General features: G+C 38.8%; 1 protein-coding gene across 8 annotated transcripts in view; it reads right to left on the bottom strand.

The window, feature by feature from the left end:
• R3HDM2 (R3H domain containing 2) overlaps positions 1-24,263 on the bottom strand; it is a 155,533-nt gene that overhangs the window by 57,524 nt on the left and 73,746 nt on the right. The window contains exon 1 of one of the 8 annotated variants that reach the window (XM_065934808.1): positions 7,943-7,964. The exons of the other annotated variants lie outside the window; for them this stretch is intronic. The gene's annotated coding sequence lies outside the window, so the exon portion shown is untranslated. Of the gene's footprint in view, positions 1-7,942; positions 7,965-24,263 lie in introns of those variants that run through there. 8 annotated transcript variants of the gene reach the window in all.

Genomic DNA, 24,263 nt, shown 5'->3' with positions numbered 1-24,263 from the left:
TGCAATATAACATTTACATGGACTACCGTATCAGAGTGGGAGAGAAAAAAGAAAAAAACAAGAAAAAAAAGTTGCCAATTTCTGACTCAGCTCTAAAGCTACCAAAATAAGCGAGACAGCTTCAGCTATCAAGACAAATCTCCACCAGTCTAGAGTTTGACTTAGACTTGGCATAAGCCCAACTGACTGCAGCAGCAGCTCAATTCACAGACAGGTGAAAGGTGTTTCCCACCACAGTTTCTCCCAGTCAAATCAAAGCAAGAAGATAATGTATTACGACAACTGTTTACATTAAGCAGCAAATTTTGAAAGGGAAGAGAAAACCACCTTATGCCGTTCTTGAAACAATTTAGTTCACAACTCTATGTACAGTATTGATGTCATGTATCACTAACTAAATGAATTCTGCAAGGTTAAATGATGATGTATTTATGTTCTAACTGCTCATTGGCCCGGGGTCAGCCAATCTGATCCAGGACTCCATGGCAACAGGCTCTATTACTAAGAGCTACAAGATGATATTCCCCTTGCCGCCACCTTTTTTTTTTTTTTTAATAAAACATTTTCCACAGAAACTGCCGCAAATATTGTCAAAGAATAGTCTTCATAGGCAAATAAGAAATGCTGATACACTAAAAATTAATAGTAGGGAGAAAAAAGTGAATAGCAATGACAATGAATCTATGCAAATAACAAGGGATCTCCCAAACTCCAGAAATCATCTCCTGTTTAGCTTCAAAGAAGAAATTCAGGAATATTTGCACTGTGAAAAATCATCAGTAGGAAAAATTGTGGGATTAGTATAAGTAAAGTGCCTAGCTGAAATTCCAATATTGAAGTGTCCTGTGCCACAATGTACGGAGAAAGTTAAACATTTTAAGACTGCTAATCACTGTAATGAAACTGTGTCATCTGCTGACATGGATAGACTTAAGTGACTATCACAGAGAGTGAAGTAAGTCAGAAAGAGAAAAATAAATATCGCACATTAATGGAGTCTTTAAAAAATGATACAGATGGTCTTATCTGCAAAGTTGAAACAGAGACCCAGACACAGAGAAGAAACTGTATGGATGCCAAGGTGGAAAGGGGTGGGCGGGGTGACTGGGCGGTAGAGACTGACATATAACACAGCTATGGATAACTCAGGCAGCTAATGAGCACCTACTGTGGAGCGCAAGGAGCTCGACTCGGTGCTCCGCGCTGACTGAGGCGGGAAGGAAACCCCAAAAAGAGGGGTGTGTGTACAGGTGTAACCGATTCACTTTGCCGTACAGCATAAGCTGATGCAGCAGGATAAAGCAGCTATATTAAAAAAAAATCCTCCCCACCTCTGTAAGAGGGCTTCCCAGGTGGCTGGGTGGGTTTGATCCCCGGGTCAGGAAGGTCCCCTGGAGGAGGGCATGGAAACCCACACGAGTATTCTTGCCTGGAGAATCCCGTGGGCAGAGGGGCCTGGCTACAGACCCCGGGGTCACAAAGGGGAGGACACGACTGGAGCCACGGAGCACAACTTCCGTATGTTTCCCACTTTCTTTGAAACGTTAAAGTGAGCATCAAAGTCTACAGATTTCAGACTCTTGTCTTCCATATTCTCAAATCACAGTTTATACAGTTTCTGTAATTCTGTATCTGTACTCTCTTCAACACTCCCCTCCCCCATCGCCCTCCACTATCCATAGAGAAAAAATTGTTGTCCAAATGAGGAAATGCAGTAGTTTCCGTCCCCCACTCCCAATTCTGTAGCTTTGCTTTCCATGGTTTCAGTTGCCCAGTCAACTGCAGTCCAAAAATACTGAATGGAAAACTCCAGAAATAATTCCTAAGGGCTGTTCTGAATAGCATGATGAAATCTCAAGCCACCACACTAAGTCCTGCCCAAGACAGGCATCACCCCTTTGTCCATCATATCCCATCAGTTATTCCCTATCAGTTACTTAGCAGTCTTCTCAGTTATCAGATCGACTGTCACGGTATCGCAAATGCTAGTGTTCATATAAACCTTATTTTACTTAATAATGGTCTCAAAACACAAGTAGTAAAGCTGGCAATTTGGATATGCCAAAAAGAAGCCATAAAGTGCTTCCTTTAGGTGAAAAGGTAAAAGTTCTCAACTTAATAAGGAAAAAACAAACAAACAAACACGCTGAGGTCACTAAGAATGAATCTTCTGTGAAATTGTGAAAAAGGAAAAATAAATCTGTTGTTAATTTTGCTGTCACACCTCAAATTGTAAAAGTTATGGCCAGTGTATTGTAAGTGCTTAGTAGTTAAGGTGGAAAAGGTATTACATTTGTACGATAAGATATTCTAAGAGAGGAAGAAAACTTTTCCTAATATAATTGCCCTTGTTAATCTCCTACTATGTCTAATTTATAAATTAAACTTTCTCATAGGTATGGATGCCTAAGAAAAAGTACATAGTATATACAGGGCCTGGTACTATCCAGGTTTCAGGAATCCACTAGGGGATCTTGGAACATATCCTCCGTGGATAGGGAAGATCTACTTTAACACATTTGCTCTTCACAGTCCATATGTCCCAATTCCTTCACCCTCAGTTGCAGATCTCCTTGAAGTAAAGAGGATTCAAGACAATTATAAACTAGATACAGAGACTAGACCAAAAAGCACATCCTTCTCCCTAGTGGTGCTCATTAATATTCTAAAACACGCCTGATGTATTGCAAGGCACCCCCTTTCCTCACATGCTTTTTGCTAGTAACTGATACAAAATCTCTGTAATAAGCAACTCTGGGCCATATCTCTTGGTATACGGAGGTAAATGAATGCTAACAAGCACAGAATCTGAGGTGTCAGGGTAGAAATTTAGCTGGGAAACTGTACATTTTCATTTGGTTCACACTGTTGGGTTTTTGGTTTTAACAGTGGTAAAATACACATAACATAAAAATTACCATTTCAATAATTTTTAAGTGTAAATTTCAGTAGTATTAAGTACATTCACATTATTATGCCTTCTGGAAAGAACATGGCCTAGGCATACAAGCCATGATGTTAAGACTACAGTCATTTTTTCTGTGACTATTTACTAAACATGTATTTACTGCATAAGTCACATATTAAGAACTACAGATATTATGAAGAATAAATAGTCAAATTTTAAGAATATCTGACACTGCTGCCCAGTAAAAACAGCCACGGGTATTTCCAGAATGGTTTTCATGCGCTGAAAGTAGCTTCTTAGATGCACATCTCAGGTCCCAAGCAAGTCCAAAGCAGACGGAAGTTCTACATTTCTTTTTTTATCATCAGCTGAGTTCCAAGAGGTCCATAAGAGTGGACTAACATGAAAAGCAACGGAAATTCTTAACTGTTTCAAGCTTCCTAAGACTTTTTAAGGAGACAACCCAGAAACAGGGGATAAAAGCAACCTGTAGTGGGACTCATAAATTATATCAAAGCTAAAAAAATTTTAAATCACTGCAGAAAAATCATTACCAGGCCCCCACTACATCAGTTTCCTTTACACCTTCATATGAGAACACTGAAACATTTCACTCTGGTCCTAAAGGTTGTTTTGTTTTGTTTTGTTTTGTTTTAATATCCTAGGCCAGACAAAACGCTTCATGTCTCACTGATGCTCCTGTCCAATATGAAAGGGTTCTGATCCAGGAGGTGATCTTCCTCAGTACATAGGAGCTATTGTTTATCAAGCATTTACTGCATTCCAAACACTATGCTTAGGAATTTACACGTCATCATTTATTTTCACTTTAACAAATTCTGAAATTTTACTTTCAGATGCTAACAGAAAAACTTTTATGACTGGAGAAGTACTATAGGCTTTATGGGCTTCCCTGGTAGCTCAGCTGGTAAAAGAATCTGCCTGCAATGCAGGAGACCCTGGTTCAATTCCTGGATTGGAAAGTTACCCCTGGAGGACAGCATGGCAACCCAGTCCAGTATTCCTGCCTGGGGAATCCCCATGGACAGAGGAGCGTGGTGGGTTGCATGCGGTTGCATGAGAGTCGGACACGACTGAGCGACTGAGCGCACACATAGGCTTTACACTTACAGAAAAGACACACAAGTAGAAACAGAAAAGAAAAGTCACCCATATTCTGCAGCTCAGAGATAACTGCTACTAATAACACAATGTTTTGAGGTATGCTTTTTTAAAACTTGGTCTCCATACTCAAATGGAATTTGGATGTTCAGATACATCTGGATGTTTCTACGCCTAACAATTTTTATGTAATTTACATTATACAGAACATTTTAAAAATACCATGCTTTTTTCTACTACTAGAACTGCTACCATTTCTACCATTATTAATTACTTTTATCAACTATCCAGTATTCTACTACATACTGGTACCATGATTTATTTACCCTTTCCTTCTTACTGGATATTCAGGAAGCTGTTTATTTTTATAATAAGGCTGTGATGGGTATCTGTGCACCTACATCTTTATTCACATTTCTCATCAATGCCCTAGGATAAATATGTCCAAGAGTCTCAGAGATAAAAAAATTTCCCCCTTAGTTCACTCCAGAAGCAAGGCCAGTCAGATGATCTAATTACAGTGTTTCCCAGCGTTCCCCCACCAACACACAACGTCCACTGGGCACACCCCCTGGCAACGGCTGAGCTCTGAGGTCACTCACCTGGGCAGTGCTTCTTACTTTTTATCGTTCTTCAACTTATACCTTCGTTTTTAACAACATTAACTCTCCTTCCCCATATAGTCCACTAGAAAAGATATGTACCCAGTACTCCTTAAAACTCACTGGCCTAAGAAAATTAATAGGGGAGAAAGAAAACTTCAGATACAAAGCTATTTTCTTCACAGTGAACGCTACACACATTGCTAGCTATCGTCAGTGTACACTGGGAGTTGAGAGAGCAATCCAAAAGGCGGAACCCTCAAAAACCACAAGAGAGTAATACTCTAAGTTTTTAACATAAAATTAAAAGAAGGTAAACGGACATGGACATACTGGCTATTTTAATATTTGTGATTTGATATTTGGTCCATTTACGATCCTAGAATTTTTTTAACATGGCAAAGGAGTCACTTACCACCTTAAGGAAGCTATCTTAAAGGTTTTACATGAATTAACTCTTAATCTTCAAAACAATCCTAGGAGATGGATACTATTATTATCTTCATTTCATGTATTTTACGTATGTAGAAATGGAGCAGTTAAGTAATCTGTCCAAGGTCACAAAACCAGCAATTGGCATACCTGGGATCTGAACTCAGGCAGCCTAAATTCAGAGTCCAGGTATTTAGCTACTGTCTATGCTTTTCCAAAAAAAGAAGTTCCTAAACAGGCTACAAATCAGTGAGTGCAGGTGGGCTAGGGGTACTTCCCCAGTGGCTCAGCAGACTAAAGCCTGCAATGCAGCAGACAGAGGAGGCACCAGTTCGATCCCTAGGTCAGGAAGATCCCTTGAAGGAGGAAAATGGCAACCCACTCCAGTATTTCATGGACGGAAGAGCGTGGAAAGATACAGTCCAAAGGTTAGCAGAGTCAGACATGACTAAGCGACTAACCACACATACCACAGGTGGGGTAGGAGAGGAGGACTTCTGAGAGAAGTACTTACAAGGTAACTTCTAGACACAGAAACAGTCCCTCTCAATTCTGCGGCAAAGTTCTTCCAACATATATTTTAATTATCACAAACAAGGTAATGCTAAACATCTTTTCCAAAAGCAGTTTTTGATCTTTTCCTTTTCTTGGGGGGATGGGAGAAGTGAGTGAAAAAAGGATAAAAAGAAATAAACCTTATTTCAACATTTTTTCACAGCTTTTCTTTCCTAGACCTTTTCTAAAATCTTGATGGTTAGAAAACAAAGATTAAATAAGAAGGTACTTTTAGTTGAAACAAAAAGATCTCTCAGTAAATTTTCCAATGCTAATGCCGGAAACATGTAAGAAAACCTTTCGGCCTATCCCACCCACTCCCAAATGGAAGGAAAACCAAGTTAACAAAACCGTCATCTTTTAACTTCACAGCAGCTTTCTTCCCCCTCAAAGGCTATTCCTGTCCTCGTTGCAGACGGGGAACTGCTCCCAGTGACGTCAGAGCAGTCTCCTGGCAACGATTAATGAGGGTTGTCCACCACAGGGGTTTCCTGAAAAGCTAGCAAGAAATTATCCACATATTTGCTGCAACATTTAGATGCAAGGATGTGGTGGAATTTCTATTAACCCTTATAGCTCTGGTCTCTTGCAAGCTTCTAAATAGGTTATTCTTTGAGAATGCTCTTGGCTTAGCCAAGGACAGTATTTCTTTACTTACCCCTACTTATCTCCAAATAAAATTAGAATTTTGTTAGTTTGAAATATATATGGCTGTAATAAATATTAATACAATTGAACTACCATAAAAATAGGACTGTATAATATAAGCTAAAAGCAGATATTACCCTTTTCACTTCACACGGAGAACTTAGAATAAATGAAAGCACAGAAGAGAAAAGAAGATCAGGGTAGAAAATAAGCCAGCAAGTTCTTAAAGGCACTTTTCAACACACTGTACCACACACATATTGGATCCAAATACAGGCAAACCTAAAATATTCCTAGGCTCTAATCTACTGTAAATTTTTCACATTGGTCTCTGCAGGCAGCTATCCAGAGATCAGATTATTAAAATAGAGCTGCATAAAGAGAAAGTGGAAGTCCAAAAACTTAACCCCCAAAAATGTAAGTTTTTAGATGCACACCTAAGAATATAACAATTTCTTCCTAAATCTTTGCTTTAGCTTCATACATTCAAACTGAGAGTTTCACTCTAACTACTGTGGCAAGCAATTTTATATAACTATCTATTTTTGAGGTCTGAGAAACAGTGTACCAACCGCCTGCTCAGGACCAGCGCAAATAAGGTAGAAAAATTTCAAATTCCAAAACCCAACCTAGAATTACTCAAGTTTGGTAGGTTCAAGAAATCTCTTTATGAGCCCCCTTTCCATTCCATACTTAGAAAAGGCTATTAAGTTAAATTCATTAGCAGCAGGACATAAAGGGTTAATTCAGGCACTCTGCTTCAGCAATCCTGACTTTGGGCTCAGCCTATTCTAAAAGGAAAGAAACAAAATAGCATCCCTGTCATTACAGCATCCCACTCTGGCTTCAGTTCTGTTCAACGGTACCCAGTTATCATCAAGGCATAGATGGGAGAACGCACCGCTTCAGATGGATTTTTCTTCTTCCTCCTCTGTCCCCTCCCTTTCAGAAGAAAAAGACTGCAAACAAAACCACTACGTCACTGGAGATAGAGGGAATCCCATCTCTACACCCTTTAGGAACCAAGGGCAGCAAACAAACAAACCAATTGTGAGAAACAAACAGGGAATCCAAAGCAAGAGGCAGCAAACCCACAGGAAATCCTATGACGGTCTCAATGTCACAAGGCATGTTCCACCAAAAAGGCTGAATACAGTCTCCTTAGATGTTCATGGTCAGAAAAGCTTCCTAGACACAGCAAAGGCGACATGTTTCTTTTTAACACATTTAAAGACTAGGGGACAGTTATGTAAAGACATAGGACAGAGAGACATATTTACCAACTGGGTGTGGATAGCTGTGGAATGACACAGTGAAAGATATTTATAGGGGATTCCCTGCTTCCTGCAATGTGCGTCAACAGCATCACCGAAAAGAACAGAAATCACCACTATTCTCATAAGCTAAATCTGAATGAAGCATCACTTGAGATAGCCATAGAAAAGGTAGAATCTGACTATGGAAAAGTTCTAGCACACCTAATTTTTAAAATATTTTAAAGATAAAAAACAAAAATCCTCACAAACTTAACACTTGAAAATTATCTTATTTCCCTAAATGGATTATACAGTTAAATTGGCCAAGATACAAAAGATATCTTTCTAGCTTTTCCACTACCCAGTCTGTGGAGTTCAAGGACTTTTATATAAAAGAGAGAAAATTATCCAAAACTCACCCCAGATGGATCTGCACTTAAACCAACAGCGAGCTCACATTATTAATGGAGACCTCATTGTAAGAATCTGTTCTGCCGGAATTTTGCCGGAAGAAATTCCTTCTGGGAAACCTGTGCCTCTTCCCCCGCCCACAGTCCCCTCCCACCCCCTTCCCCCTTGAATGAAACGCTACTGATCCTTGCTGCGGCGTCTCCAGCAAGCTAATTGCTCTGACAAGCAGCTCTGAAGCAGACCACGGCCCAGCTGTTCAGAGGGATGTCACCCGGAGCGCTGCCAACAGCCACACTCACGTGTGCGCGCAGGGACACACACAGGCCACACGAGCGCCCTTCCACCCGCCTGCTCGCTCATTCAGGCACTCCAGCGACACGCCAGCTCCACAGCGCTCGAGGGCAGTTTTTAAAGACACAGCACCAGCTCTTTTCTGCCATATATGCTGAGATGCCAAAACAGTCTTATTAGAGAAGAATAAAGAGTTGTGGATGTGTACTGAATTATAAGTTCACATTTAAACTTATTTTGCCTTTTTCGCACCTGCAAAATAACTGAAGTCAGAGAAATGGTCTTTGCCTAAAAGCTACTGGGCTGGACTTTAGAAACTAAGGGCAAATCTATATAAAAAGAATTTTCTTTTCAGCAAGCTATATTTAGTAGTCATTTTTCAGTCTGAACACAGGACACTAGCAGCTCTCTCTTCCTTCTCCCATATCTGCCCCCAGAATGAGGGGGGAAAGCCTGGCTACTAGTGGGGGCAATGAGGAAACCATGCAGGCGTCTTACTGACAGGCTGAGGAGGAGGAGAGCGCAGCACCCGGTGGAGACAAGGATGAAAAGAATGAGATAAAAAGACGAGGTAAAAGGATGAAGCGGTACAAGGGACCCCAGGAGGGAAGAGCAACAGCTCCTGAAAGCACGCCTGACTCTGGGACGCAATTTTTAAGAATTATAAATTAAAAAAAATTAGGCCCTAATTTTTAAGAGCCTAACAAAAGGGAGTAGGCAAGTAATAGACATTATAGGTGGTGCAAGGTCTGCAAAATCACAAAGGAACATATAAGTGGGGTTCAGACATCCTGAGAAAAACAATAAAATCTGTCACAGAGACACAACTAGTCAGTCACTCATACAAACATGTCTGTTCTGTGTCTGTGTTCTTACTACAGGCCAAACACTACGACGCGTTCTAGAAATATAAGATAAATAAATTAAAGGTCATATGGAAGAAGGAAAAACAGGGAGGATTCTGGTTTTCACTCTGAATGAGATGAGAAGCCACCATAGATTTTGGAAAAGCTGATCCTGAAGGGCGAAATGGACCACAAAAAGGAGTCTGGCTTTCACAATCAGTGAGATGAGAGGCCACTGGAAGTTTTTAAGAGAAGAAATGGCAGGCTTCTGACCTATATATATATATATATATTTTTTTTTTTTTTCCTGCCTCCAAATTTTTGTTTGAGAAGTTTCTAACATACAGAGAATTTGCAAAAATAGTACAAGTCACCCAGATTCACATACAGGTTTAGTACATACGTGCTACAGTATGTATAAATTATTTTCAGAACTATCTGAGATGTTCTCATAATGACCTTCATACCTAAAATAATTCACCATGTATCTCCTAACAGTTTGATCTGGGAGACCCAGGCTCACTCCCTGGGTTGGGAGGATCCCCTGGAGAAGGAATGGCAACCCACTCCCGCACTCTTGCCTGGAGAGTCCCATGCACAGAGGAGCCTGGTGAGCAACAGTCCACGGGGTCACCAAGCGTCGGCCATGACTCAACAACTGACACAGACACAAAGCCCCTGAGTTAACTGGCAGTGCGCGTGTAAAGCAGATCTAAAGGGCACTGCAAAAGCTAAGAAAACTGAAACAACTTTCAAATCACCATCCACTGGAGACTGGACAGAATTTGCAAGCTGAACCCAACCAGGTCAAGTGTCTGCTAAAATAAAAGTCAACATTCGCCACAGCATTTAACAAGATCCAGATCCTTATAATATTCGAAAATTTCAGGATATGATCCAAAATTACTTAGAACACAAAGAAGCAAAATAATCTCAATCTGCATAGGAAGAGAGATGAACAGATGCAACATGGAGTTGACATATATGAAGAAATTATGACAGCTATTAAATCATCTATTAAAAAAATGTTGCTAAAATCTAGAGAAATCACTCCTGAAACTAACAGAATCTTTCAGGAAAGAAATAGAGGCTATAAAAAGGAACCAAATGGAAATTTTAGAACTAAAAAATAGAGCAACAAAAACATAAACACTCACTTGATGAGTTCAATAGCAGAACAGAAATGAGAGGAGTCAGTGAATCTGAAGACAGATCAGATTCCAATTGAAGACAAATCAAATTTCAATAGAAATACCAAATATGAATCAATACCAAATATGAACAATAAAGAGAAAAAAGACTGAGGCAGGAAGAACAGATTATCACAGGCCTGTAAAATAATACAAAAAAGCCTAATATGTGGGCTATCAGTATCCCAGAAGCAGGGGAGAAAGTGAGGCGAAACAATTTAAGAAATAATGGCTGCAAGCTTCACAAACGTGACAGGAGACATAAACGTACAGAGTTAAGAAGCTCAGAAATCCCCAAACAGGACAAACACAGTAAAACCCACTCCTGGATTTATCACCATCTAACAGGTTAGAAACTACAGACAAAGAACAAATCTTGGAAAGCAATAAGTCAGAAATGATGCAGGACTTCCTAAGGGAACAATGACCTGAATGACTACATATTTCTCATCAGAAACTATTAAGACCAGAAGGAAGTAGAATAACATGCTTAAAGTGCTTAGAGGAAAGAACATAAACACAGAATCCTATGTCCAGAGAAAAGACCCTTAAGTAATAAAAATGACAAAAGACATTCTCAGATGAAGAAAAACTAAGAGAACTGTCAGCAAACCTACTCTAGAATGACCAAAGAAGGTCTTTCAAAAAAGTGGGAATCAATACAATAAGACTTGGAATACCAGCAATGGGGGAAGAAAAACAAAAATGCTAAATGTCTAGTTACATATTCTTCTCCTATCTAGTTCTTCAAAACATATTTTGATGTTTGAAAACAAGAACTGTAAGATTATCTCATTAAGTTTTCAATGTATGTAGATAAATATAATGGACAGGACAGCTGTAACATTAGAGGGGACAGGAAAGGAACCTGGAAAGATTTTGACATTCTAACGGAAATGATGAAATAGTAAATCTAAGTAGATTGTTAGAAGTTAGGTGTGCATAGAAAGGCTACCCACTCCAGTATTCTGGCCTGGAGAATTCCATGGACTGTATAGGCCATGGGGTCCCAGAGTCGGACACGACTGAGAGACTGCACTGCACATACACATACGTATGTGTGTTTGTGTTTGCATGTGTATTCTAAGAGAAGAAGAGCCAGAGAGAGATCCCTAGGGCAACCAATAAAAACTATACAAAGATAGCCAAAACCGTAAAGACAAACATGAATGATTAAAATGGAATACTACAAAATGTCTAAATGACTCAAAAGGCAGGAAGAGGGGATCCTCAGTTTAAAAATAGAAGCAACAACAAAAACCAAATTAGTTGGTACACCTAAATCTAAAATATCCATAATCACATTAAATGTAAATGGTCTAAAAAATACCAATTAAAGAGAGACTGTTCAAATAAATTACAAAGCCACTTCAAACATAGTGATATAGTTGAGTTAAAAGGAAATGGAATAAACTATTCTGTATGATACTTTAATAGTGGATACATGACATGTATTTGTCAAAACCCAGAGAACTGTACAATACAAAGAGTGAAACCTAAACTACAGACTTTAGTTAACAATAACATATCACTATTGTCTCATCAACTGTAACTCATGTACCACAGTAAAGCAAAATGGTTATTAACACATTATTGACTAGAGATGTATGAATATGTCTTTTATTACCCAAATGTTACTGACTGGAGATTTTTCAATATTCCCTTATGTAACAAATTGCTAGCCACAGGCACTAGTTTCTGAAAAATCCCCCAGTAAATAATGTGTTAACAGGGAAACCATGCATCTATTGGAGAAGAATGACATATGGGAACTCTGTGTACTTTCTGCTCAATTTTTCTGTAAACCAAAAATTGTTCCAAAAAATAAACTCTATCAATTTAAATTTTAAAAGGTTGAAAAAGATACACTATACAAATACTAGCCAAAAAAAGCTGGAAGGGCTAAATCAATATCAGACAAAGTAGACTCCAGAGCAAAGAAATCACATTGATAAAGAATATTACATAATTATAAAAAGGGACAATTCACCAAGATGACAACAATTCTAAACGTCTACCAACACAGCTGCATAATAACAAAACAAAAACTAACAACTGAAATGAAATATTGTTGTTGTTGTTTAGTTGCTAAGTCACGTCTGACTCTTTTGTGACCCCATGGCCTGCAGCCCGCCAGGCTCCTCTGTCCATGGGAGTTCCCAGGCAACCTCTGGACTAGGTTGCCATTTCCTTTTCCAGGGGATCTTCCCAACCCAGGGACTGAACCCATGTCTCTTGCACTGCAGGCAAATTCTTTACTGCTGAGACCCAGGGAAGTCCTGAAATGAAAAACAGGCATGCATAATTACAACTAAATATTTCAACACCCCTCTTTTAGGAATAGACAGAACCATCAGATCAAAATCAGCAAGGATACAGGGTTTCCTTGGTGGTTCAAGGGTGAAGAATCCGCTTGCCAATGCAGGAGACACCAGTTTGATCCCTGGTGGGGAAAATCCCACATGCTGCAGAGCAACCAAGTCCACGTGCCGCAGCCACTGCGCCTGTGCTCGAGAGCCTGGGGGCTGAAACAACGGCGCCCATGCACCACAGCTACTGAGTTCAGCTGCCTAGAGCCTGTGCCCGCAGCAAGAGAAGCTAATGCAACGTGAAGCCCCATCACTGCAACTAGAGAGTAGTCCTCACTTGGAACAACTAGAGGAAGTCCTCACAGCAATGAAGGCCCAGCACAGCCAAAAATAAATTTTTTAAATTACTTAAAAAAATTAGCAAGGATACAGAAAGAACTGAATAAAATCATCAAACGACAGGATCTAGTTGACATTTACAGAACACTCCAACTATAAACAAAATGCATATTCTTTTCAAGTGCTCATGAAACATCACCAAGATAGACCATATATGCCAAAGCATAAAACAAATTAAAAAAAAAAAAAAACCTGAAATCATACAAAGTATCTTCTCTGAAAGTCGTTCGGTCGTGTCCAACTCTTTGCGACCCCGTGGACTGTACAGTCCATGGAATTCTCCAGGTCAGAGTACTGGAGTGGGTAGCCTTTCCCTTCTCCAGGGGATCTTCCCAACCCAGGGATGGAACCCAGGTCTCCCACTTTGCAGGCGGATTCTTTACCAGCTGAGTCACAAGGGAAGCCATCTTCTCTCACCAAAATGGAATTAAGTTGGAAATCAATAATAAATATATAACAGGTCCATCTCCATACTTTAGGCTTCCAGTTTACGATGGTGGAGTCAAAGGATGTCTGCTCATCTCTTCCCGTGAGAGCACCAAAGTTCGCAACTAGCTGCTGACCGTCTGTCGACAGGAGGACGCCGGAAGCGTCTGTGACGGGAGGGAAAGCGCAGGGCACAGCGTCTGACAGAATGACGTGGCCCAAGGACACGACACAGCCTGGTTGGAGTCCAGTGGGACCAAGAGAGCAGACAAGGCAGACCTGACCCTGAGTCAGCAAGGGAACCGACCCACCCAGAGGGGACAGTTCCAAGGCACCAAGGAGGGCGCGCGGCCCACACCCAAACAGCCGGAACAGCCCTCCCACTCATTAGCAGGAGAAGCCACCCAGCCTATAAAAACTCACCAGGCCACTCACCCCGCGTCCACTCCCTGCCACGGCCCACACTCTGTGCGGCTGCTTCTCTCTGTACCTGAGTAAACCACTTGCCTATCACTTTGTCTCTCACTGAATTCTTTCTGTGATGAGACATCAAGAACCTGAGCTTCATTAGGTCCTGAAACCAGGTACCATGGGTTTTGGCTGGGTTCGAGTCCCAATCTGTGGTAAATGGTTTCAGAATCCACCAAAAAAAGATAGCCACGTCCAAAGACAAAGAAAAAGCGGCCGCGAGATGGCAGGAGGGGCGCAATCATGATAAAATCAAACCCCAAAACTGCCGGCTGGGTGATCCACAAACTGGAGAACAATAATAACAAAGAAGTTGTCCCACTGTTGAGAAGGTTCCAAACCCCACGTCTGGCTTCCCAGCCTGGGTATTTTGACAAAGAGAGTAGGAATCCCCAGGGAATCTTGTCCCTGAAGGCCAGCGGGATTTGATTACAGGACTCCCACAGGACTGGGGTAAACAGAGACCCCTGTCATGGGGGCCACAAACAAAATCTTGCACACACCAAGACCCAGAGGAGAGGAGCAGTGACCCCACAGGAGGCTGAAGCAAAACCACCGGCCAGTGTCCGGAGGGTCTCGGGCAGCAGTGAGGGCCGCAGGGGTCACCACAGGGGCAGGGGTGTTGGCAGCAGTAGTCTGAGAAGGTCCCTCCCTGGCTTGAGTCCTCTTGGAGGTCACCATTAACCCCATCACAAAGCCTGTAGGCCCCAGGGCTGGGTCACCTCAGGCCAAACAACTCCCAGGGAGGGAGTGCAACCCCACCCATCAGCAGATAACTGGATTTAATCATATTTATTGAAGAAGGCCTTGCCCACCAAAGCAAGACCCAGTCCCTCCCATCAGGAAGCTTACACAAGTCTCTTGGCCTCCTCCATCAGAGGGCAGACAGAAGAAGCAAGAAGAACCAGTCTTCCGTTTTTCTAAGACCACTCATAATAAAAACTGTCAACAAACTAGGAATAGAAAGAAATTTCCTCTTGTCTTTATATATAAAAAGCATCTGTAACAAACCTACAGACTGATGCCTACTCCCTTAGATTAGAAAAAAGGCAAGGTTGTCCACCACCACCACTGTTATTCAAAATCCTACTGAAAAGTCCCAGCTAGTACAAAAAGCCAAGAAAAAGAAATGAAAGGCAAACAGATTGGCAAGGAAGAAATAAAATCTGTTTCCCATCACAAACAATGTAATTGTGCACCTATAAAATATCAAGGAATTCACACACACACACAAAAAACCACTCTAAACCTAGAACTTGTAAACATTTTTAGATGCTTAGATCACAGACGCTTAAACTCAACACTGCCAAGTCAATAAAATTTACATACACTAGCAATGAGCAACTGAAAACCAAAGCTTAAACAACAGTATCATTTATGATTGTTACCCACTAAAATTAAATAATTAGGCATGTACTTTGGAAAACATGTAAGGGTCTGAATCCTGAAAACTACAAGACACTGAAGAAAAAAATGAGACCTGAATAAGTGGGGAGACATACCATTTTCTAGTCTGTCACAGACTAGGAGTGTCAACACGGCAAAGACGTCAATTCCACGCAAACTGATCTATGGGTTTAGTTTAAGTAAATAAGTCTTAGTCAGTCAGTCGTGCCCGATTCTTTGCGACCCCATGGGCTGCAGCCCACCAGGTTCCTCTGTCCATGAGATTTTCCAGGCAAGGATACTAGAGTGGGTTGCCCTTCCCTTCTCCAGGGAATCTTCCCAACCCAGGGATCGAACCCGGGTCTCCTGTACTGCAGGCAGATTCTTTATCAACTGAGCTACAAGGGAAGCCCCATGGATTTAATATAAGTCTACTCAAAATTCCAGCAGGATTTTTTGTAGACACAGACAAACTAATTCTAGTATTTATATGGACAGGCAAAGGAGCAAACTAGGGAAAACAACTTTGACGAACAAAGTTGTAGGAACTATATTTACCAATTTTAAGATTTACTATAAAGTTACAGTAATCAAGATGGTATAGAATTGGTGAAGGAAAGAACATACAGATGAACAGAACAAGAGAGTACCGAAACAGATCCATACAAACATAGTTTTTTTCACAAAGATGCAAAGGCAATTTAATGGAGGAAGTACAGCCTTTTCAACAAATGGTATAGAAGTCACTGTACATTCATATGCAAAATAAAAGAATACTGACTTTAACCTTATACTTACACAAAAATGAACTCAAACTGGATTGATCTAAATGAAAAATGTAAAATTTAAATGTTTATTAGAAAACATAGAAGCAGTAAATCTTTGTGACCTGAGCTTAGGTAAAGGGTTCTCTAAAAATACCAAAATCACAACACAAAAAAGAAAAAAATCAACAAGTTGGACTTTATCAAAATTAAAATCTTTTGTTTTGCAAAAGACACTGCTAAAATAAAAAGATAAGCTACCAGATGGAAGAAAATATATGCAAATTATGTATCCAACAAATGATTTGTATTCAGAATAAAGAACTCTCAAAACTCAATGATAATAAAATAACCCAATTTTTAAATGGGCTAAGGTTTTAAATATAAAATACTGATACTTCTAGCAAAGATATGGGGCAACTGGAACTCTCATTGGTAACGCCACTCTGGATAGTAGTTTGGCAGTTTCTTATAGAGTTAAAATACTCTTACCATATGACCCAGCAATCCCACTCCTAGGTATTTAACTTAGAGAAAGAAAATCTACATTCATACAAAACCTGTGTAAGAATGTTTACAGCTGATCTGTTCATAAATGACAAAGAAAGAAAGGAAACAACCTAAATATCCTTCAATGAGTCAATGGATAAACTTTTGTATATTCATACAACCGAATTCTACAGTGCAATAAAAAGGAATGAACTAATGATACACACAACTTGGATGAACCAGGATATTAAGGTGAATGAGACCAGCCAGTATGAAAATGTTGTATATTTTGTGATTCCACTTACATGACGTTTTAGAAAAGTCAAAAATTATACTAACAGTGAACAGATCAGAAGCTGCCAGGGTCTGGGGATGAGGAAAAGAGACCTGCGACTAGGGGCAAAGGGACCTGTCTGAGGAGGTGGAACACGCTGTGTCTGGACTGTGGTGACAGTTGTGAGATGCTGTATGTCTGCCAACATTTACAGAAATGTTCCCTTAAAAACGGTAAATGTTACTCGATGTAAAATTATCTTATAAACATGACTTTTATAAATAACAAAAATAATCAAATAGGGGTAATCAATGACTGGAGGTATATAGATTGAACAAGAACAGTAGAATGTTGATGATTATTGAGGGGCACATGCGAGGATTTGTTATAATATTCTATATACTTTGTATTTTTGAAAGTTTTCATTAAAAAAAAAAGGTCAGGAGAACCAGCGAAGGAGACTGAGAAGCAGTGGCCAGTGAGAAAGAAAACTGTGATGTTTTGGAAGCCAAACAAAAAAGCATTTCAAGGAGAAGCTTAGGTCAAAACGAGATGAGAGTTTACAAGTGATTGTCAGGTTGAGGAGGAGAGGGTAGTGGTAGTGAAAGCTTAAATGGAGTGGGGTTAGCAGAGAAAAAAGGACAGAAATTAGTATTAGCAAGAACAGACAACTCTTTCAAATAATGCTGCTGTAAATAGAAATGAGGTGGTAGCCAGAGCAGGGAGATAGAAACGCGGTTTTTAAGACGTGACAGATGGACACAGACCTGAATGCTAAAATTCTCTGACAAAGGTTTTCTTTTAAAGAATCATCAGCTAAATCTGGACGGAGTATGTTAAGACCTCCAGGTCATATTAAGTGATAAAAGCAAGTTACATTTCCCAAAATATTTTTGAGTGTTGTCTATGGTTTAGGCACTATTTTAAGCATTTCGAATGTTTTTCACTGAAATCTCATTCTTCAATAGTGAACATTATATAAAATATCTGCATATAAAAATGTTCAAAAGTATTATTTATAATAGAGAAAAATCTAGAAATAACTAACCAATAAAAGGAATTATAATAAATGATGACAAATTCAAATGAATGGACTTTATAGTTACTCTCATGCTGTGTTTATAAATTTTTTAATGACAAAGGAAATACGTATGATAGCCCAGAAAAATCTTATGTAAAAGTAATTTATTATATATTATGATATTAACTATAAAAATTTATGAAAAAATAGTAAATTTTAAATAATATAACAAGTGTCTTTCTCTAAGGAGATTATAGGTGATATTTGCTTTCTTCATATAGTTTTACTTGCATTTTCTAAAGTGACTTTAATAAGCATGGCTTGACTCTGTAATCAGATATTAAAAAAAGTCATTCTTGTACTGAACTACATGAGGTAACAGATGACAATGACAAGGAAACTAGGAAACTGGCAATTTTTAGGTCCCTCCAAGCTCAGTACTGGAGAAGGCACTGGCACCCCACTCCAGTCCTCCTGCCTGGACAATCCCATGGACAGAGGAGCCTGGTGGGCTGCAGTCCATGGGGTTGCTGAGTCGGACACGACTGAGCGACTTCACTTTGACTTTTCACTTTCATGGACTGGAGAAGGAAATGGCAGCCCACTCCAGTGTTCTTGCCTGGAGAATCCCAGGGACGGGGGAGCCTGGTGGGCTGCCGTCTGTGGGGTCGCACAGAGTCGGACATGACTGAAGTGACTTAGCAGAGCAGAGCAAAGTTGCTCAGTGCAAGAAGGCCTAAGTGTGAGCTTTACAAAACAAACCTTCAAAACTGAATTTAGAATTAACTGAATTTAGAATCTTAGCTAGGCTATAGAACGAGGATGAGATCAGATCCTCATAACTGTGAACAAAGCAAGTCAGTAAGTTTTAACATGGACAGTATCATAACTACAGCAAAAGTCCTCTAGTTCTACACTGCATCAGAAAAAAATTCAACAACAACAACAAAAAAATATTCAACAACAGCACCTTCAAATAAAAATTAAGGAACTCACTGGTTCCCACAATCTGTTCAACTAAGAAGTTTAAGCATATGGACCTTGTTTGGATCCATATTCACACAATTATAAAAAAAGATACCTACAGATAACTGGGGAAAACTGAACATGAAATAAGGATTGGATGACATCATCATCATTGCTAATTTTATAAAATATGCAAATGGTACGGTAGTTACTAAAGTCATCATTAGTTGTAGACACATCCTGAATTATTTACAGGCAAAATGATGTGTTGATTTGTTTTAAGATAGTCCAACTTCAATAACAACAATAACAAAAACCTGTGTTGACTAGATATTGAATTCATGGTGGCTCATTAGACCATTCTCTGGTGCATTTATGTTTACATCTTTCATTAAAAAAAAAAAAAACTGAAAAGAAAGTTTACATGACTGGGGAGAGTGAGGATTTAAGATAAATTTCCAAGAATTTTTCCCATATCTGGATGGCAAATTAGACATCAAATGTCTAAAGAATCCAAAACAATATGTAGAACAGGAAACCGGTGGTGATTCTGACAATAAAAATATGCTTATGTAATGAATAAGACATATTCTGAATTAAGTCATAATTAAGACTAAAAATCAATAGTGTTTTTCATATCAACAGGACATAAAAGGAAGCAATAACTAAGGTCTATAGATGGTGAGTACTGAGGGAGCACATACGTGCTATTTCTATAGCACAGAACAGGCAAAGAATTCATAGGTAAGGAAAACGTCGGTACATATTTCATTTTAGTACACATTTCCTTCTACTTCTCACGGAGAGATTTTCCTCAGTGTAAGCAAAAGGACTAACAGTGACTGATCTGCAGGCTTTCTACTCAGTAACCATATAACTGGCAGGCTACTTTTTTGAACCTCATCTATAAAAATGAGGGTAACTATACCTGCTTCCCAAGATATAACAAATCACTGGCACAGGACCTGGCACAAAGTATGCAACCTTAGTAACATGCAGGAAATGGCAACCCACTCCAGTACTCTTGCCTGGGAAACCCCGTAAACAGAGGAGCCTGGCGGGCTATATATAATCCATGGGGTCCCAAAGAGTCGGACACAACTTGGCGGCTAAACAACAGAGGATTACTACTGCTGAGCTTAACAGGAAGGAGAATACCCATGATGGTGAGGCATGACACAAGGAAGCTCATCATCACTGCTTCTATCAATAATAAGTGGTAAGGCTTGAACAGTAGCAGTAAGACACAAAAAAGAAGCAAGAGACAGAAGAATCAGAAAAACAAAATCTCCCTGAATTTAGTGATGTGACTGTGTGGAATCCAGAATCCAAGGACTAATCATTAAGAATTTAGAAGAACTCAGGTGAAATGAAGCTCAATGTAGCAAAATTAACAATGTATCTATATTCTAACAGCAATAGAAAAAAAGAACACATACACAATAACAACCAATACTACCTAGGGATACACTTAATAAAGGAAAAATATCTTTAATGAAAAATAAAACATTATCAAAGGATATAAAAAACCCAAACAAATGTAGCTATAGAGACCATACCCCTGACTGGAAAGACTCAATATTGCAAAGAAGCCAGTTCTCTTCATGTTAATCTATAAATTCAATGCAATTCCATCAAAAATGTCAATGGAATTTGAATAAGATCAAAGGAGATCCGCCTGACTAGGCATAGGCTTCATATACAGTAATTAAAATATGTGTAAATAGAGCAAAGAATGGAAGCAAAAGCAATGCAAAAGAACAGAGATCTACACATATCCAACAACTTCGATTCTATTACAGGAGGCAACATTAACATTCAATAACAAATGGCTTGGGGCCACTAATTATCCACATAGGGAAAAAAAAAATCAGAGCCTTTTTCATTGCCACACACAAATATGAATTCCAGGTGAATTAAAAAACTTACATATGAAAAGCAAATCCTTAAAACTTTTAGAAATATGTATACAAGAATCTTTATGACTTCAGCAAAAGAATTTCTTAAATAAGAATCTGAAGCACAAAGTAGGAAAAGAGATTGCAATATTTAATGAATTTTTTAAAATTTAAACTTTACACTTAAAAAATCATAAAGTTAAAAGATACACTATAGACTTGAAAAAAATTTTAACATACATCTATGACAAATATTCAGTGTATACAAAAAGAAAAAGACAACTCAACATAAAATTTGGCAAAGACTCAAGAGTAGAAACCTAAAACACTGATAATAAGAGAAGCTCACCTTCTACTAGTAATTAGGAAAATGAAAATTAATATAAGGAAATACCATGTTACGCACAACAGACTGTCCAAAAAAATATTTTTAATGAGTAGTTTTATAATACCATGTACTGGTACATCAATAGACTTAATTTTTATTGCTGAGCTGTATTCCATTATATAAACCTCATAATTTGTTCATTTACTTATCTGCTGAGTACTGATCTGTTTCCAATATTTAACTGTTACAAACAGAGCTGGTATAAACATTCATGTATAAGTACTGAGGCAGACATAAAAGGACTCATTCCAGAGGTGGAATGGCTATGTTGTTACAATAAATGTCATTTTTTTAAGTCAAACTATTTCAAAGTTACACCATCCTACATTCTTATCAATAACATATAAGAGTTCCAGTTGCTCCCCATCCTCACCAACACTTAAAACAGTCATATTTTTTAAGATTAGTCATGCTTATAATAGCTGTGTACTGGTATCTTGTGATTTTAACTTGCATTTCCCTAATGACTAATGCTGAACATCTTTTCATGGGTTTATTTGCCAACCACATATTTTCGAGGGCAGGGTTCACGTATCTTGCTAATTTTTTAACTGAGTTCTCCTATCGGGGCTTCTCTGGTGGCTCAGAAAGTAAAGAATCCACCTGCAATGTGGGAAACCTGGATTTGATCCCTGGGTTGGGAAGATCCCCTGGAGGAGGGCACGGCAACCCACTCCAGTGTTCTTGCCTGGAGACTCCCCATGGGCAGAGGAGTCTGGCGGGCTACAGTCCACAAGGTCACAAAAAGTCAGACACAACTGAATGACTAAGCACAGCATCGCTGAATTATGAGAGTTCTACACATATTTTACATACAAGTATTTTCTTGTAGATGAAGTCAAGTGCATTCAGAGTGGTATGGCTGAAGACCAGCACTTGTGTGTGTGTGTGTGTGGCTGTGCTAGGTATTTGCTGCTGCTCCTCAGCTTTCTCTAGCTGCAGCCAGTGGGGGCTGCTCTCTAGTTACAATGTCTGGGCTTCTCATTAGGTCGCTCCTCTTCTTGAGGAGCACAGGCTTTAGGCACACAGGCTCAGTAGTTGCAAGGCGCAGGCTTAGCTACCCCATGGCATGCGGAATCTTCCCAGACCAGGGATCGAACCTGTGTCCCCTGCGCTAGCAGGCTGATTCTTAACCACGGGGTTCCCAGGGAAGTCCGGCAAGTACATTCTTAGACATATTTCTTCCAATCTGTTACCTGTCTTTTCATTTTCTTTACCACTGTTTTTAAAAAAGATTTTTTATTTTGATGAAATAAAACATCAAACTTTTTAATACTTTGTGTTTTTTGTGTTCATCTTACGAAATTTTTGCCTAATCTATGATGATGATGATATTCTCAGAAGTTTTCTTCTAGAATTTCAGTTTCAGCCCTTACATATAAGTCTATGATCCATTTTGAGTTAATTTTTTGATGATGTCAAATAAGGTTATGAGATTTTTTTTTTTTGTAATTTTTTTTAATGTGATGAAGGGTAGCAGAAGCAAAAATGTCACTTCTAAGGATTACTTAAGAGAAAGCAATTGAAAAACAGATGCAAGAAAAGCTCTCTGTATTTGCCTAAAAGCAGGAATTAAATTTACAAAGGTATCCTCCTCCCCTCTCTACGGAAGACAACCCTTATCAGCCTGGAGATGGCACCAGAGGACTCTATGTAACAACCTTCACTAGCATTTATCTGCTTTTCCACAATTCGCCACCCTTAGAGACTCAAGGTCCTTCTACTTTGTCCTGTCATATCTCAAAAAATGTATTGTTCCTTTGTTAAGCTATATAAACCTAAGTTCTAACTGAACCTTTGAGCTACTTATCTAAGAGCTTTTCCCATGTACACATGAGATACATGTTAATAAATGTTTTTCTCTTGTTAATATGTCTTTTGTTAAAGAGAACCAGCTGAGAACCTAGAAGAACAGAAGGAAAAAAGATTTTAATGGTTATCCAATTATTAAAGGGCTACTTACTAAAAAGATACCCTTTCCCCACTGAAATGCTTTGGAAACTATCAAAATTCAATTGACCATAAACCTGTGGATCTACTTCTGGACTTCTATATTCCATTAATCTACATGTTTACTTTCACACCAATACCATACTATCTTAATTACAAACCTTTATAATAAGTCTTGTAATCAGGTAGTAAAAGTCCTCTAATGTGGGTCTTTATTTTCAAATTTGTTTCCTTTACTCTAGATCTTTTGTGTTTCCAGATAAATTTTATTCAGCCTATCAACTGATTGGGACTGTGTTGAACCTACAGATCTGGGAAGAACTGAAATCTTAACAATACTGAGTCTTCCCATAGGCAATATTTTGTATTTTTTAGTATACAGCTATCACATGTGTCTTGTCAAATTCAGCCCTAAGGATTTCATATTTTTATGTTTTTGTAAATGCTATGTTTCATCCACTTTAATTTCAGATTGCTCTTCCAAGTATATAAACATAATTTTTATATACTGATTTTGTATACTACAACCATCTTAAATTTAATTCTTTATGATTTCCTATACACATCATGCTGTCCTCTGCAGTGGGAAAATAGTTTTATTGCACTGGTGAGAATCATTGGTTCTGTATTGAAAAGAAGTGGTGAAAGCAAACATTCACATCTTGTTTTTAAGATCAAAGAATTCAGTATTTCACCATTAAGTATAGTATTAACAGAAGGTTCTTCAAAGATGCCTTCTATCATATTGAGGAAGTTTCCCTTTTAAATTGTTGAAATTTTAACACAAACGAAAGTTGAATTTTCTCAAATGCTTTTTCTGTTTCTCTTCAGAGAAGCATATGTTATTTCCTTTTTTAGTCTATTAATACAACTAATGACATCGTCTGAATTTTGAATGTTAAACCAACCCTTCATTGCTGGGATAAACCCTACTCGGTCATACTGTATGTTATTTTTATAAATTGTTAGCTTCAGTTTACTAAAATTTTGCTAAGGATTTTTACATCTACGTTCATAAATGATACTGGTCTGTGGTTTCTTACATATTTGTTTTGGTAACAAAATAAGGTTGGGCTGATACAATGATTTGGAAGTATTCCGTCCTCCTCTGAGTTTGTCAAAAGTTTATGTAGAAATGGTACATAAATTTTCCCTTAAAATTGCTGGCAGACATCAGTGGCGAAGCCCTCTGTGCATGGAGCTTCTTTTGTGAAAAAATTTTAAACCACATTTCAATTTCTTTAACATAGATCAGGTAATCTGCT

Source organism: Muntiacus reevesi, chromosome 4 (genome assembly GCF_963930625.1).
Source record: "Muntiacus reevesi chromosome 4, mMunRee1.1, whole genome shotgun sequence".
In the NCBI taxonomy this organism is placed as follows: Eukaryota; Metazoa; Chordata; class Mammalia; order Artiodactyla; family Cervidae; genus Muntiacus; species Muntiacus reevesi.
This window is presented reverse-complemented; position numbering and strand designations above follow the sequence as displayed.